The following is a 16,034-nucleotide window of genomic DNA, read 5'->3' as shown; positions in this document are numbered from 1 at the left end:
TTCAGCGAGGCTTCCGGATGGCGCGGGCGCAGTGTCGCCGGACTGCTCACACGTAAGGCGTCATTTCGCTCTCTCTGTCTAACGGTACCGCCGATGTGCGCACGCTGAACGATAGCGCGCTATAGTCGCAATTGCGACGCAGCCCTGCACGCTCGTGAGTAGAGCCTTCGAAGGTTTTGAGGGCTATTTCCCGCCATTTTTACGTATAAGAGATCGAAGTAGAAATCAGTTGGTTATTCTAAGTTTTAGTTAATAATGTCTTAACTTTATAATAGTATGACTAAGTACTTATATCAAATTTTATGAATAGTTGCAACGTTCTTTAAATTTTTATAATGTCTTTTAAATGGTGTTCCAAAAATTCCAAATATAAAACACTATATATTATTTGAATTGAAACCTAGTCATTACTATTATTTGTTTATATAGAAATAGGACATAGATGAGGTTATATAAGAATAGATTTTTTTTTTCGACAAGAGGTTATTACGTACATTACAGTTAGATTTCTATTTTCCCAAAACGACAATATATTAAACTACTAATCGGATTTATCGTACCATTTAATAATTATGTTATATATTGTAACATATAAGGAGTAATTAAAATAAAACACGAGACATATATAGTTCATTGATACAAGAGAAATAAAATAGAAATAGAAGTATTAAAAATACAACAAAATATAAGATACCGGCATACACTACAACGGTGATCAAAATTACTTTTTCTTAATTTAACCTTGAACGAGGTCTCAACTCCAAGCGATATACTTATACTAAAGTCGTATCCAGAGGCATATCTTCGGACATTAGTTGCTATGTCGCCGCTCCATGAGTCCATTCGCGGGCTTATAGTGCCCTTTGAACTCGCCCCCATTTTCGGCCAGTAGAGCTTTGAAAGTCATCTAAATGAAGTTTGTAGATCTCATAGTAATGACATATATCTTTTTCAATTGTAAAGTGAAAATTATTAATATAGAAATATGGTACAATTTAATCAATCATCCGGTGTGGAAATCGATCAATCATAATATTAGACCGATGTAACGGAGTATCACGAGTGTATGCTTACAAGTTTTTCTCCTCGCTAGTCTACGAATAGGATAAGATGGATATCCGCAGCATTTATTGGATTCCACGTTTCACAGGAACTCGTTATACTCTACTTTTTTATTGTGTATGTTTATCTAATGGTGGACTCGCCTGCGTTGTCAGTGCTCGCTGGTGGAACGTCAGTGGACGATGATAGGATGAAGAAAGCATTTACCTGGAAATAACCACAGTGGTTTCTGGATGGGACTACGTAGAGATAATATTTTATTTATATATATATTGTATTATATATGTTAATATTAATAAAGTATCTTATATATATAAAGTACATTATATAGGTGATTGTAGTAATGCGGAAAAATGACCCTATCATTATTCCCCATTACTAAAAATCACCTCCTAGTTATATAAATATAAATAAATTAAAAAATATAACTAATGCTCAGTTATATATTTTAAAATTAGTAAAGAATTTTCATACTAATATTATTTGTTGAATACTTCCTAAAATTATAGAAAAGCTGTTGAGCTTCTCTTCCTTATTACTTTTTTTTATTAGAAACAATTTTAAAAATATATATTTTAATAATAAATATATATATAAATAATATCTAAAATAGGTAGTCTATTATATAAATATGGAGAAAAATTTATTTTTTATATATATATAGATACCCAAGTAAGAATATATTCCTGTAAATTAAAACAAGATATCTACATTACTTTCAGAATAATAACAAACTATGTTAGCTACGTATTACCGTGTCAATAATGGCAATGGAAAAAAATAGAAGTAGCTAGTTTTATAAATATTAATTTAATTTTTATATCACTAGTTGAAGAGTTTTAGATATGTGAAGTGTAGAATTTACTTCGCCCCGGGCATTAAAATCAAGTTCATAACTAATGATATATTTAACAAAAACTAACGTGAACAGAATTGATTAATTACGCTGATATTATATAACCAGATTTGAATAGAATGTTATGCCTAACTGTAATACTAACAATTCTACAAAAGATAACACAAGGCCTTAAAAAATGAAATCTCTAAACCTGATAGATCACAATAGACACACTTTATGAATAATATCAAATGATTAGCGCCATCTATTGCGTCTAGTTATAGACTAAATAGTATAACAATTGTTCTTTTTAAGTAATATTTATACTACTTCAAAAGCAATATATTTAAAAAATTGAATAATACTATAATATTTTTAATTAGTTTGATGTGAGCATGCGTTGATGTCTTTTACATGAAACGTCATTTGAATGATGGATGATACCTATATTATGCATCTTTGTATCTATATATTACTACTACTAATTATACTATTTATATACAAAATACAATATTATAATTCAATATGATATTGTCTATCGATATAAGCCTCCGCAGTCTTTCAACTTTAGGTGATTAATAACTGAAAATAAAGTGAACTGATGATAACATGAGTTTTTACATATGAATGAAAAATGACTAGTTATTGAATTTTTAAGGTGTTAATGTATATTGTAATTATTATTTACTGAAGTGTGGTTTATATCGATATATTATTAAAAATTGTTAAAAAGATCGATATCGATCTTAAAAAAATGATACATATTTTTGTTTGAAATGAAATATGTCCTCTATTTAATTGAGAACTATATTGTATACACATGTTATAGCTTTAGATACTACTGAACAATGAAATTTATTTATAAATATACTGTATATTATATATGTCCAAAGAAATATTTATCATTAATTTTTACTCATACATTACTTGCATGGTAGTCGAATTATAGAAACTTTTTAATCTACATAAATATGAATAATATTAAAAAACCCTTAACACGGCATTAAAACTGCTTAAGTGAGAGTCAACATACATTATCCCATGTTGCAATGATGTACTCGTAGCGTAGGTACACAGTGCCAAGAAAAAACATCGATGTAAAAAAAACTAACACGTGTGATCATTTGCGTGTATTGAGACCATATGTTCTTTTGAAATCTAATCAAGAGTAAACGGAATAAATTAATAACATAATCAATTAGGTCACCTATTTGAAACAATGTACAATTTAAAAGTATAAATAGTGTTCATAAGTATAAAATATATCGTTCATATATTTTATATTGTCTAGCGGTTTAGCACACCCCTTCATGGTGCAAACATTTGTATTCATGGTATGATTTTTTGATTCCTCGGATGTTTTCTATGTGCAAACATTTGTATTCACAACCGTGTTTAGTATGATTTTTAATGTATTGATCTGGATGTTTTCTTTTATGTATGTATAAAAATTTATAATAAGATACCAAAAAAATCTAAATAAATTCAAAACATAATATTTATATTAGTTGTCTTGAATGACGAGTGTGCATGGCATAATGCACAATTTTCATTTAATGTTTACCATTGTAAATAAACTGGCTTTAAAAAAAAAAGTAATTCAATTGAGTTTCTTGCCAGTTCTTCTCAATTGGATCTATATACCGAACTGGACGGTAGGGAAAAAAATAAAATTATAATGTAAAAATTTGACGTTCATAAGCGGCTAAAATGTCATTAAATGATTTTTGAATTTGAATTTGAATTTGAATAATTATTTTAAATTAAATAAAGGACCCTAATATATATAATAATAAATGCGATAATGTGACTGTCTGTTTTTAACCTTTTCAGAATTAAAAGGCTGTATGGATATTAATAAAATTTAACGCCAAGATAGATTATATTGCGTGTAATGACTACCTGTTATCTCAAAAATGTATGGACAAAGTCGTGAAAAACAGTTCATTATAAATATTCGGGTCCGCATCGAATAGAAAACAAGTTCGAGTTCTCGTGACATTTTTGATGACAATTTCGTCATGCAGAGCGAAATTGTTTCGGCGAAAAATTAATTAACCATATCAACTGATGTTACTGAGATAAATAATTGCGATTGCGGACAATTATAAAATTAAAGTACATTATAACGATGTGAATTGTATTATTGGAGTGATTTGCCAGTTGACAGTAGCTTATCGGCGTAACCAATTATTAAACAAAAAAGCCAGAATTCACTTTTAAAAAGTTATTCATGTAAGTTTTCTTTCATTTAGAATTATTATTTCAAATTAGAATTAAGAAATTAAAATTTTTTCAATCCTAAAGGAGTATGTCCTTAATGATAACTAATATTGAAATAAACACCGTAATACTTTAATTTTCTTGAAATAAAACTATATTATATTTTATGCATTACAGATTTTGATATTATATTTTAATCAAAGCAATAAATAAATAAATTTACGTTTATAATACGAAAACTACGTCAATAATATACATAAATTTATATACAAGTAGACGTGAATTTATAATACATATTTATATTGTAATAATAATCCCGAAAGGGCAAAGGGTATAATATTATAAATCTTGGAATTGTATAGTAGAACAAGTCGAGTTGATATGGAATCACTCCTTCATCATGAACTCATAATTAACAGTCAGACCTTAATTAATCTTTTTAATTATCTTTCACCCGTTTACTGATCAAAATAATAATTAAGTATTATAAATTGAGTCTGTGATGACTTAATAATAATCGTCATAAATGTATGCAATGTAATGCAGTTGACATTTAATTAGTTGTACAATGTTATTTGAAGTGCATGACAGATTTTATAAATGCATAATTAAAATATAAAACATTCGAAACGATTATTAAATACATTTGATGGCTTATAGATAAAATTAATAGGTACATATTTTGTATGTACAATTAAGTATAGAGAAATTATTTTGATTATTAAATTTATTGATGTAAATAATTATAGTATAACTTTAATAGAAATACAAATAGAGATAGAAATAATCTTTAACCAAATAAACTCACTACAAGCACTTTTGAATAGTCATAGTTTGATTCTATCGCTCATTTGGAATGCAGGATTCATCACAAGAAGAATGAGCAAGAAACTTGTGTGTTGCTCTTTTTAATAGATGTTTTTTTATATATAAATAATTACAGTATAACAAGTAAAAGGCATGCGATAATCAACATAGAAATCGCTACGCACTCATTATTAGTGTAGTGTAGTGATTTAAAGTTTTTCTATAAAAACATTATTATCGCTAACGAATTCTTTAATTCTATAGTAAGCTTTTTTGCAAAATAAGTGTTTTATATGACATTTAAATCTTTTTTTCTGGCAGACCTTACGCAATTGCCATAAAATGAATTACTAACTTTAGCCAAACGACATTTAGTTAAACTGATTATTTTTGTTACGTAAGCTTTTATTAGTGTAATCACTAACTCTTTTGAAACTCTATATTCTTCCTGGCATATATGATATTTTCATAAATGTCTTGAGAAGCAACGGTGAGGACATTTAATTATTATTTAATTTCTTAAAGCACGCTCGTAAAGACTCCCTGGAACCCATACCATAATTGGAGCGAATGGCCCTCTTTTGTAACCCCCCCATAACAAAATACCATACGACATAATACTATGGAAATAGCTAAAGTAGACCTAGACATGCCGTTAATTAAAAGGTAGTTTCTGTTCCATATTTAATACATCTCTAATCAAGTGAAGACATATAAAATATTGTAATATACATATATGATTAAAGTAAGTCGTCTCGGAGTATAGGTTTTTTTAATTATGAATATAATTATTTTCCTAATAATATTTAAGAATATAAAGTATTTTTATATTGTGAATTGTAATTAGTAGTATAGAAAAAAATATATATTGCACGATAAACGATACCTTGAGACTACAATTTTTTTTAACTATAATACTAATATAATATACAAGCGTATACCCGGTATTTCGTCTGCTTTTATTTTAAACAAAAAATACTTTACGTGCATTCTTGTGTTACAATTCATATTCATGTAATATTTTATTAGCAGTTCTTGCATTTTTGAAAAAGTAATAAATAGATATAGAAGTAGGTAGATATAGTTATAATTTAAAACATTATTATGTATGGATAAAAACTCATACAAAGTAATATTTACTAATGATGGAAATTGTTATATGCAGACCAACAAACAGACCATGGGTCAGTCCATTATCATCCGTAATATACATCGTCTCAAATTAATTGTAATACAGTAATAGCTATTGAAATTAGATTCACATTCAAGAACTCGAACAAAACAGAGGCAATTGTTTTTTTTTATAAATTTGAATTTATTTATTGCACCAAATTCCATTCTTGACTATGCAATTACGTACAACGTACACCGTTCCTATGATACAAGTAGAACCGATTTCAAAAGAGAAATCTAATTTCAATTTATAACTCATTGTTAGATTATGCAAACAAAATTTAACCAGTAGTTAGTAGCGGATAGAGATGACGGATGCTCAACTTTTTTACCTTTTGTCTTCACTTGAACGAATTATTAACGCATAGGAATCATTATAGGCCGTCAATCAAGGAGGCCGAATAGATATTATCGGGCCAAATTGACATGAAGGTAAAACTAAATGGAGCTAAGGGTTAGTTAAGTGCTAGTTAGTAGGAGGAGCTAAGGGTTAGTTAAGTGCTAGTAGGTTAGTTTAGTTAAGTTAGTTAAGTGCAGGGGCGGGCTTGTGGGAATATCTCAAGACTGATGAGATATAAACACAGGCCTACTCTACCATCTCCTTCAGAGAGGTAGAGGGGTGTGGTCTTAAGGGAGAGCGCAAGTCGTGTAGATCCTTAAGGCAAGTGCGGTAGATACCCTTCACGAGGTTGCCGCCCTGTTATTGGTCTAGGTCCCTATGAAATAGACGTAACAAAAACTACCGGGCGACCAATGCAGGGATGGAGAGGTCATGTCCTTGCGTGTCCATCATCGACCAAAAAACAGAAGGTGGACAGTAATGACCTCCCGCGTGTTTGTGCCGTGCGCGGAGACCCGTACGGAGGGATGAAGGAGTCCTGGTGGTTGAGTGCAGCAGTGTGCCGGCTGTTGTTGTACACTGTTCACAACACACCTCTTTGGTCTGGATTTCCTCTCAAACGGGAGGTCGTGGAGTAGCTAACCACGATCAATCGGCTGCGATTCCCCATAAGCGGGCAGTCAAGCGAGGTTCGGTGGGCTGGGGGGGGGCAGTCGGCGTGGCGCGGCACCTCGGGGCTAGCCTGCATCATTGTCTCGTGATGTAGGTGTCCTCGTTGTGTTTCGCTGCGTGCGGACTCGTCTACTTTCCAACCTGCTGTACCTATACCAAGGGAGTATCTCTGATGATCATTCGCTGGAACGAATGACGTCCCCGACGTGAGGGCTCCGTGGAGGGTGGAGAGCTCCCAAGGTGAAGTTAAAGAAAAAACCACTCATGGATGCTGAGACTAAAAAACTCAAAAACAAAAAACCGACACAGGCTGCGTCCTCGAATGCGCCAAACCAACAACCAGAAAAGGCTGCGTCCCAAGATGCGCCAAAACGACCACCACTGCCCAAGGCCGCGTCCTTCGACGCCCAAGGGCAAGCCACAAACAAAGATGCGCCAAGCAAAGCTGCGTCCAAGGATTTGTTGAGGAAGGCTACCGACCGGGATGCGCCTGACCAGGCTGCGTCCAGAAACGTACCTTCCAAGGCAACCAAGGATGCGCCGAGCAAAGCTGCGTCACAAGATCCGACAAGGAGGACTGTCGAATGGAATGCGCCAACTCAGGCTGCGTCCCGTGACACACCATCCATGTCGGTAAAAGATGCGGTGAAAAAGGCTGTGTCTGAGGACACGTTGAGGAAGGGCACTGAGCGGAATGCGCCAACCCAGGCTGCGTCCCGTAAAGTGCCTCCAGCGTTGGCCTTAGATGCGCCTCCAAAGGCAACTCTCAACCCTCCGCCAAAGACAGGCGCTGCTATGGGGGAACCAAGGACAAGCGCACTCCGAGATGCGCCCAACAGGGCTGCGTCAGTGAGTGCGTCTTCCGAAGGGAACTCGGCAGCACTGATGAAGGCGGAGGCGGAAGAGAGGTCAAACAAAGCTGCATCCGACAACGGTTCTGACACCCCGGCATTGGATGTCGTCATTAAAAGACGCAATCCAATCACCCACGAAACCGGGTCAATGGAAGACCGACACCAAACCCAAGTCGGCCTCAAAAAAGCGGCGCATGAAGGCCAGAGCCAAAGCAGCAGCACAACGCGCAGTAGCAGTGGATGCCGTAAGGCATCAGCTCGGTACCTGCCCAAAGGCGACCAAACCGAAAGGGGAGGCGTCAACAAGTGGGACCAAAGCACCTGCAACTGCCTCGACAAGTGCTGCACTGACGGTTGGCCTTCATAAACGCAGCATGAAGCCCAGAGGCCGGAAAAAGACCAGGACATACGACGACAAGACCGCACCAAGACCGCAAAAACGCACTCGTCCGGAGGACACGGTCACACCCAAAGGGGAGGGCAAAAAACCCAGAACCGCAGGAGTGATGGGTAGGGGACCGACGTCATACGCTGAAGCAGCTGCCAGCTTCCTGGCAAACGAACTGTGCGTTGCAGTCATGGTAGAACCATTTACCGACCTCAAACAAGACCAAGCGGAGGATCTCAGAAGGCAGATCGAAGGGAAGCTTAGACTCCAGGTCAAAGCCGACCTCAAGATCCCTGCAGCAACAAGAAAAGACCTCAAATTCCGTGGCAAGGCTCACTTCGCAGATGGTGTCCTCAAAACATGGTGTGAGGATGCCTACACCTTAGCCTGGCTTGAGAAAAGCATCACAGACATGGTCTCACCAGTAGAAAGCTCGAGGCTAGTCGTTAGACCACAGTCGGCCATACCGAAGAAGGTGCCGTGCCTGCTCTTTGTACCTGGAGAAATCGAGGACTTGGCAGAGCTACGGGAACTTCTCGCGGGGCAAAACAGCAACATGAGCATCAACTCCTGGACCCTGACACACGAAAGAATCAGAGCAGATCCACCAGGAACCTGCCTATTCTTTCGTATTCCTGAAAAGGATGTAGAAGTGCTGAAGGCCCAGGACAGAAGAGTCTACTACCTGATGGGGAACATCTATGTTCGCTTCCTGGACACAGATGTCTCCCATCAAACACCTGCAGCCGCCTCGAAACAGACGGAGGCCACAAGCCTTGGCGAGCAGGAGACGGAACCCGAGCCGACAACATCGGCAATGGATGTCGAGACTGCGGCGGAGGGCGTAGAGGCTCCGACGGCAATGGAGGTGCAGGAACCATCTTCACCGAGAATTATCTCGGATGAAGAGTGCTTTCCGGCGGGGGAGGAGAGAGCGAGGCCAGTGACAGCCTCCTCTACTCCTCCCCTACTACGGGAAGACTAAACTCCTGCAGGGAAACCTCCAGCACAGCCAAACTGCGACGGCCTCACTACGCAGAGTGCTGGAAAATAACACCCAGACCATAGCCCCGATCCAAGAGCCGTGGATCAGAAACAACAAAATCTGTGGTCTCGGCAACATCGGAGGAAAACTGCTACTGGATACCTCCGTAAGTAAACCTAGGACTTGTATTTTCCTACCAAAACATGTTCCAACATTATTAATAAACGAATTCTGTTCAAGGGATCTAACAACAGTCAGAATAACCAGTGTAGAACAAAATCTCCCGGACATCGTCCTCGCCTCAGCATACCTGCCGAGCGACGGGGAGGTGCCACCTCCAGAACTCAGCCAGCTGGTCGAGTACTGCGAGAGGGAGAAGCTGGAACTGGTCGTCGCCGCTGACTCCAACGCGCACCACACGCTATGGGGAAACAGTAAGACCAACAACAGAGGTGAGGACTTAGCTCTTTTTATTTTTAGCAATAACCTCACACTGCTCAATAAAGGTTCCGAACCTACATTCATAAACGCTCGTTCACAAACCATCATAGACATAACTCCGTCGCTCCGAGAAGCCTGCGAAGACACCAGGAGACTTCTGCGCTTCTGGGAGGAGCTTGGCTACAGTAGCCTGGCTCTACACGCACAACGGCCCGAATGAGAGGCTAATTGCGGAAAATGGAGTCCAACCGACATTGACATTGACATAGTTAAGTGCTTTTTGTTTTGTTTTGATAATTAGAGTGTACGTAACTACGATTGTTAATGGATTCAGTGATAACTGATAAGCGCGTAGAAACTTATTTTTTTCATAAAATTCATGAGAATATTATAAAATATTAGTATTTATTTTATGGAAAAATATTCATTCTGTATAATCTTTTAGCAACTAAACACCTGAATCTGATCGGATCTTTATATTTATGAGGATAGTTCGTATCATGAGGACATTATAATAAATATCAATTATAACCGTGGACAATTATTATAATCAGTCCCAAGCTGAACAGAACTCCATAACACATATGGATACTAGACAACTGATATAAATACTCAGTTTTTTTTTGTACGTAATATACATGATATATATAAAAAACAAAAAACACTGAAACCGATACAAACATTCATATTCATGAGTGATAATATTTACACCGTGCGAGAGATTGAACCTACGACAATGGGAAGTAAAGCGGTATGCTAAACCGCTGAACCACCGAGTCCGTTAATATGTGACATCTTAGTACTCCGGAATGGCAACACAAAAGTGGTTTAACTGAGGTTATATGATAACGTGATATTTGTATATACAGGCGACGATTATCACTTATGGCCCATCAGCTTGTTTGCTATTCCAGTTACATAAAATAATGTTTATCTCATTACAATACATCTTGTAATTATCTGCCTAAGTTTTAGAGTACATTTTTCAACACAAGTTTAAGTTAGTAATCACAGGAGGTAGAGGTAAGCTATAATTTATCAACGCGCAGTAGTGCGTATTATATCAAAGTTGTATCCATCTTAATAGTCGTTTGAGCTAGGCGTGGTCACGTAGACCTTAGTGAACGGATGTAGCAGCCTCGTTACACCGCACCACAGCAAATCCAGATCGACGTTTGATGATAACAGAATCAGAAATAAAAATATTATCGCTCGAGTGAAAAGGTCACGACGCAGTCGCCGCACCGAAGTCCAAAATAATAATCATTATGCACCAAAATGAGCTGAACAGGTTACTGGGCACAGTGTTTTGATAACAAGTTGGAATACCGTTGCCAAAATATTTCTTTTTTATGTTTATTAAGTGCTTTTTATTAAAGTTATAGCTTCTGTAGTGCAAATTTACCTAATAGTAGTCATGCTTGCAATCTCCTATGGTTTTTGTTTGTAAATCGATTGCAATAGAAAATATAAATTTTTAAGTGAATATATTAATAAAATTCGCAAACAAAACAGTTAATACATTTCGAAGATGAGAGCACACAAACGTACCTACAAAGAGACTAAAATTCTAACAATCGTTAGTCGGTAATGAGTGGAATTACTAGCTTATATGAAAGTAAGAGCTTGATTCTAGTGTCTACGCTATGAATGTTAAATGAACATTATATTTTTTCAATAGTATATGTATAGAAGCCGCTATATATATATATATATATAACTAACAGTCAGAAGATCTTTATTTGCATCATACTAAGCACATATTAAGTGAAATTATACAAAATATTAAGTCTCTGAAGTAGAATACAGATAGATAAAATGAAATGAAAAATTAAAGCTGTCAAGACGTTAGATTGCCGCTAGTGAATATTATTGGTACTTAATTACATATATCCATTTTATTCCACAAATATTAGGTATAGCTATACGTCTAATAAAGCCATAATAATTATCACTAAAATATATAATCGAACTATAATTTCTATACATTTCCTCTAGTAAATTGTAATTTTTTCCTTTTATTGTACATTTTTATTCCAACCGTAATAATTATAATATAATTATTTACGCATACCCGATCTTGTTTGTTCAGATCATATCATAAATATTTATCACTTAATTTTAATCAGTGAAGCAGAGCCCACAACAGAGCCAACACCGTTGTTTTATACTAATTGTATATTAAATCTGGCTACGATAAAAAAGATCCAGTTGGTTTTTGCTTACCTCGAGCGCATAAGGATGGTTTTGAGTCACAGCCGGCAATCTGATGTGACGATATGGACTAATTGCAGCTGAGAATTTACTTAAATTGGACAAGAGACCCGCTATTAAGTGGTATCATCATAGTTTTTATCGTCATAATGTTTTTTTAAAAGGCGAATATTTCGTGCTCATTTTGTCATCTTAAATTATGACTCGAATTAATGTTTTTGTTTCATAATTTTATTTCAGTGTTTAAATATGTTTGTTGTTCTACTTACGTAGTTTATATTCTGTAAAAGAAAAGATCATGTGTGTCCATATAAATCATATGCTTCTTCAGACTTTTTGGTACATAATTTACTGACGATTCAACTTTCCAGATCAATTTTATCTATTTGTTTATTATTGTTATAATATTAATATGATTTCTTGAACTGATATAATTGATTGTTTGTATTACTATATTATTTCATAATATGCATTATACTATCATAGAGATAAGAGAATAGAAAGTAAGACAATAAGTAGTAATGAAATAAACATTAAACAATTAATTGTATTGTATATCGCGTAGGCTTACCGGAAAGGTTTAGATCCGCAAAGCTGAGGAATTGGTCAGCTTTAATAATTAATTAATGTGTAAGTTACGGCGAAGTAATCGCGGATATTTGTCGTCCACTAGTCATAATACATATCTACCGACAATTACTCAGCAAACAACTCATAACGTATATAAATTAAATTGTCATAAACGGCCTTCGTTAGAAGTAGTAAATCATATTGGTTATCATATAAGTTTCATTTTGTCTCATGTATATACGCTGGTTGTACAGATTCTTGACTTCTCGTTTAGAAAAGCATTTAATAAAAATTAATTTATAATTTACTTTAAATAGCATTAGTAATTATGTCTTTAATCATACAATCTCAGCTTGAGTCACAAGCAATGTCAGGTGCATATTTATATATGTGCTTTTTATAATGTATGTTATATACCCGTATGCCCGTAGTGCTATTCATGTACATAGGCGACGGTTACCACTTATCATCAAGTAGGGCTGTCAGCTTGTTTTCTTTTACACTTACACAATTACTTGTATAAAAAAGTATTATGCTAAAAGTATAGTTCATTCATATATATACATATAATATTTAAAATATTTGCTGAAACGGGATTCTGAATTAACATTAAATAATTAAAAGCAATAAGATCGCAACTGCATCGTTGTTGTTATAATATCCATCTTCTAGGGTATAAATTCGAAAATCGTAGGCACTCGTATTATTGACATGAAATATTACAATAATATAGCACGAATACTTTTTAAAAATAAATTCAATAGATTCCGTTATTTAACCTTTATCATTTCATGGAACAATTGAAAGTTGACAAATTGTTTAATAGAACTTTATTGTAAGATTATTTTTTCATTGCTTTCAATTTGTAAATGAATCTATTTTCGTTAGTTTGATCTAATAATAATGATTCTGTTATTCACAGTTATTCTTTTATAAATAGTCAATAATAATCACGAGTCCATAAAAGACCACACACAAACTAATTATTATTAGCTAGGTAAACTTTATACAAATCGTCTTTGTACATATCTCTCTCACATATTTTTGCCGATTACAAAGCAAGTGACAGCCTGTTGAGTAAGCTGTATTTTAAATTGAAGGGTGAGGTATAGCAGTGAAATATAGAGCGCTGAGAGATGACACCTTATTTCTTCGGAAATGTGACTTATATGGGTCGATGGTTGCCATTTTCTATTAGTTATACCTTCAGGGAATGGAAAATGACGGCGAGAAAAGATCATATTGTGTAAGCTATAAGTAATAAAATATTTTCTTTACAAAAAAATATTATGATTATTTCACAGATAAATTTTGGTGATGAGTCAACATCATGTATCAATTATTTAATTAGTGGTGTTCTTTTTTTATATTTACACTTTTATGGTTTAATTTGTTTTTTCCATCTTCGCCATTTCGAAGGTCATCTAGAATGATGTTAGATCATCAGTTTATAATTTTGTACTTGAAAATGTATGTCATATTATCCATATGTGTAATTATAGCGATTTATTTTACTTAATTACTATTACAATTTTGCAGTCTATTAAACTAAGTATAAGGTTGATTCCTTGACATTGGGTTGCCTTTGTTGTAGAAAATTGTTACTATTTTTAGTTTATAAGGTCATAATACAGTAGTTTAAGATTTCGTTCCGATAAAAGCTCATCATTATTACATAATATAAAACAAAGTCGATATCGCTGTCTGTCCCTGTGTATGAATTTTTAAAACTACGCAATGGATTTTGAAGCTGTTTTTTATTGATATATATTTATTGTTTTTTATTGATAGAGTGATTCTAAAGGAAGGTTTATATATATAATATACGTGCACCCGTGCGATACCGGGGCCAGTAGCTAGTGCTTAAATAAAAATCTATAAACATTAACGAATTGATATACAAAAAAAAGTTCAGTCAAAAGGACTGAGATATCTTTCATTTTTAATTAAAAATACTACTACTTATTTTTAATATAAAAAATATCAGAACAATGTTTGGTTTACTTTATATTTTTGACTTCAAAATGGATAGTTGTTTTGAAGTATAACAATATCTGTACAGCAGTGGTATTATATATTCCAATATTCGTATGGAATTTGTAATATGAGAATTATGAATATTAATATATATATTCTTAGAAACAATATGTCATGTCATATTCTAAAACCACGGCGGTTTCTAAGAAAATACGTCACGGAAAATTAGTAACTGGAAATATTGCATCCTATACACAGAGGTGTATATGTAGTAACTATTACATTATCTGTGGTAATATAACAGATGGCGAGCAGGATCTGTAATGACCAACAATTGGATTTATCGATGTACTGTAGTTTGCATGAAGCGCGGGCGGGAGGGGCGAGGGAGCCGGGCGTGGTCGGCGCCGGCCGTTCTCCTTGACTCCAGCGTCAAACATCGCATGATCTCTGGCTATATATAGTGATCGAGAAGTCTTGATACTCGGATTTTTTATCACATTTACATATACAAAAAAAATTAATTCTAGCTTCAAAAAACGGGAAGGGAGGTTCTTAGGATGAAAAAAGTGTTTTGTGATAAAATAAATTACTTTCTAGTTAAAAAAAGTTTCTATTGTTGTATTTACTTTGTTTGAATTATATATAAAAATCTGCTTTTCAAAAATATGTGAATCATAATGTATGTTGTAATATATTTTTTTTAACTATGATTTGACTAATAAGTGTCTATAATAATTGTGTATAATTAAAATACATGAATTTAAAAAAATATTATAAATATTTAAATAATAATTATATTTTTATTATTATTATTATTATTAACTTTAACATTTGATTACGTATTTTTATATTACGAAAATAGCTATAAAGAAAGGCCAGAATGGTTATGGTTAAAATAAGATTAATTAGGTTTTTAACATTTTTCATGAAGCTTGTTATTAGCCTTTGTCCTTTCTTGTAAATAAATTGAGCTATGAAGAAATATAAAAATATTGAAAACGAATAATACGAGTAAAATTACGTTTGAGCTCACGAAGTTTAAAAAAAAATCAGTAATTTGTTGTCATACACGACAAACATGAAATTTTAATGTAGTTTGGAGCTAGTATCGAATAATGTTGTTCGTTGTATACACATAGTGAATGTGGCGACTGTTCTGGACCCGGGCGCGGTGATAACGCGGCCCGCGAGTCGTTATCACGGCGCGGCTGCCTCGCGGCAAGCTTATGGAACTATTGCTTTGTGATATCCACCATTGTCAGAATATTTTAGGTGCACCTGATTTTATTGAACAGGTCTATATGTTAGGAAACTTAAAAAGAAAAGTTATTAGATGCTGCTTACTAAAGATATAATTAACAAGTTAGTTCGTTTAGTTAAATCTTTCAATTTTTTTATTTAGAACTTACTTCTGACTTATTATGCAATAATTTATAGTGTATATTATAATTAAAGTTCAGCATTAACTAAAATATAAAAAAAAAATG

At 34.2% G+C, this 16,034-nt stretch overlaps 1 pseudogene; it reads left to right on the top strand.

Moving 5' to 3' along the window:
- Nucleotides 1-8,144: 8,144 nt before the first annotated feature.
- Nucleotides 8,145-15,793, top strand: LOC131847111 (uncharacterized; annotated as a pseudogene).
- The last annotated feature ends 241 nt before the right edge of the window (nt 15,794-16,034 follow it).

Source organism: Achroia grisella, unplaced genomic scaffold (assembly GCF_030625045.1).
Source record: "Achroia grisella isolate CSIRO2021 unplaced genomic scaffold, CSIRO_AGI_Agris_v1 utg516, whole genome shotgun sequence".
Taxonomy (NCBI): domain Eukaryota; kingdom Metazoa; phylum Arthropoda; class Insecta; order Lepidoptera; family Pyralidae; genus Achroia; species Achroia grisella.
This window is presented reverse-complemented; position numbering and strand designations above follow the sequence as displayed.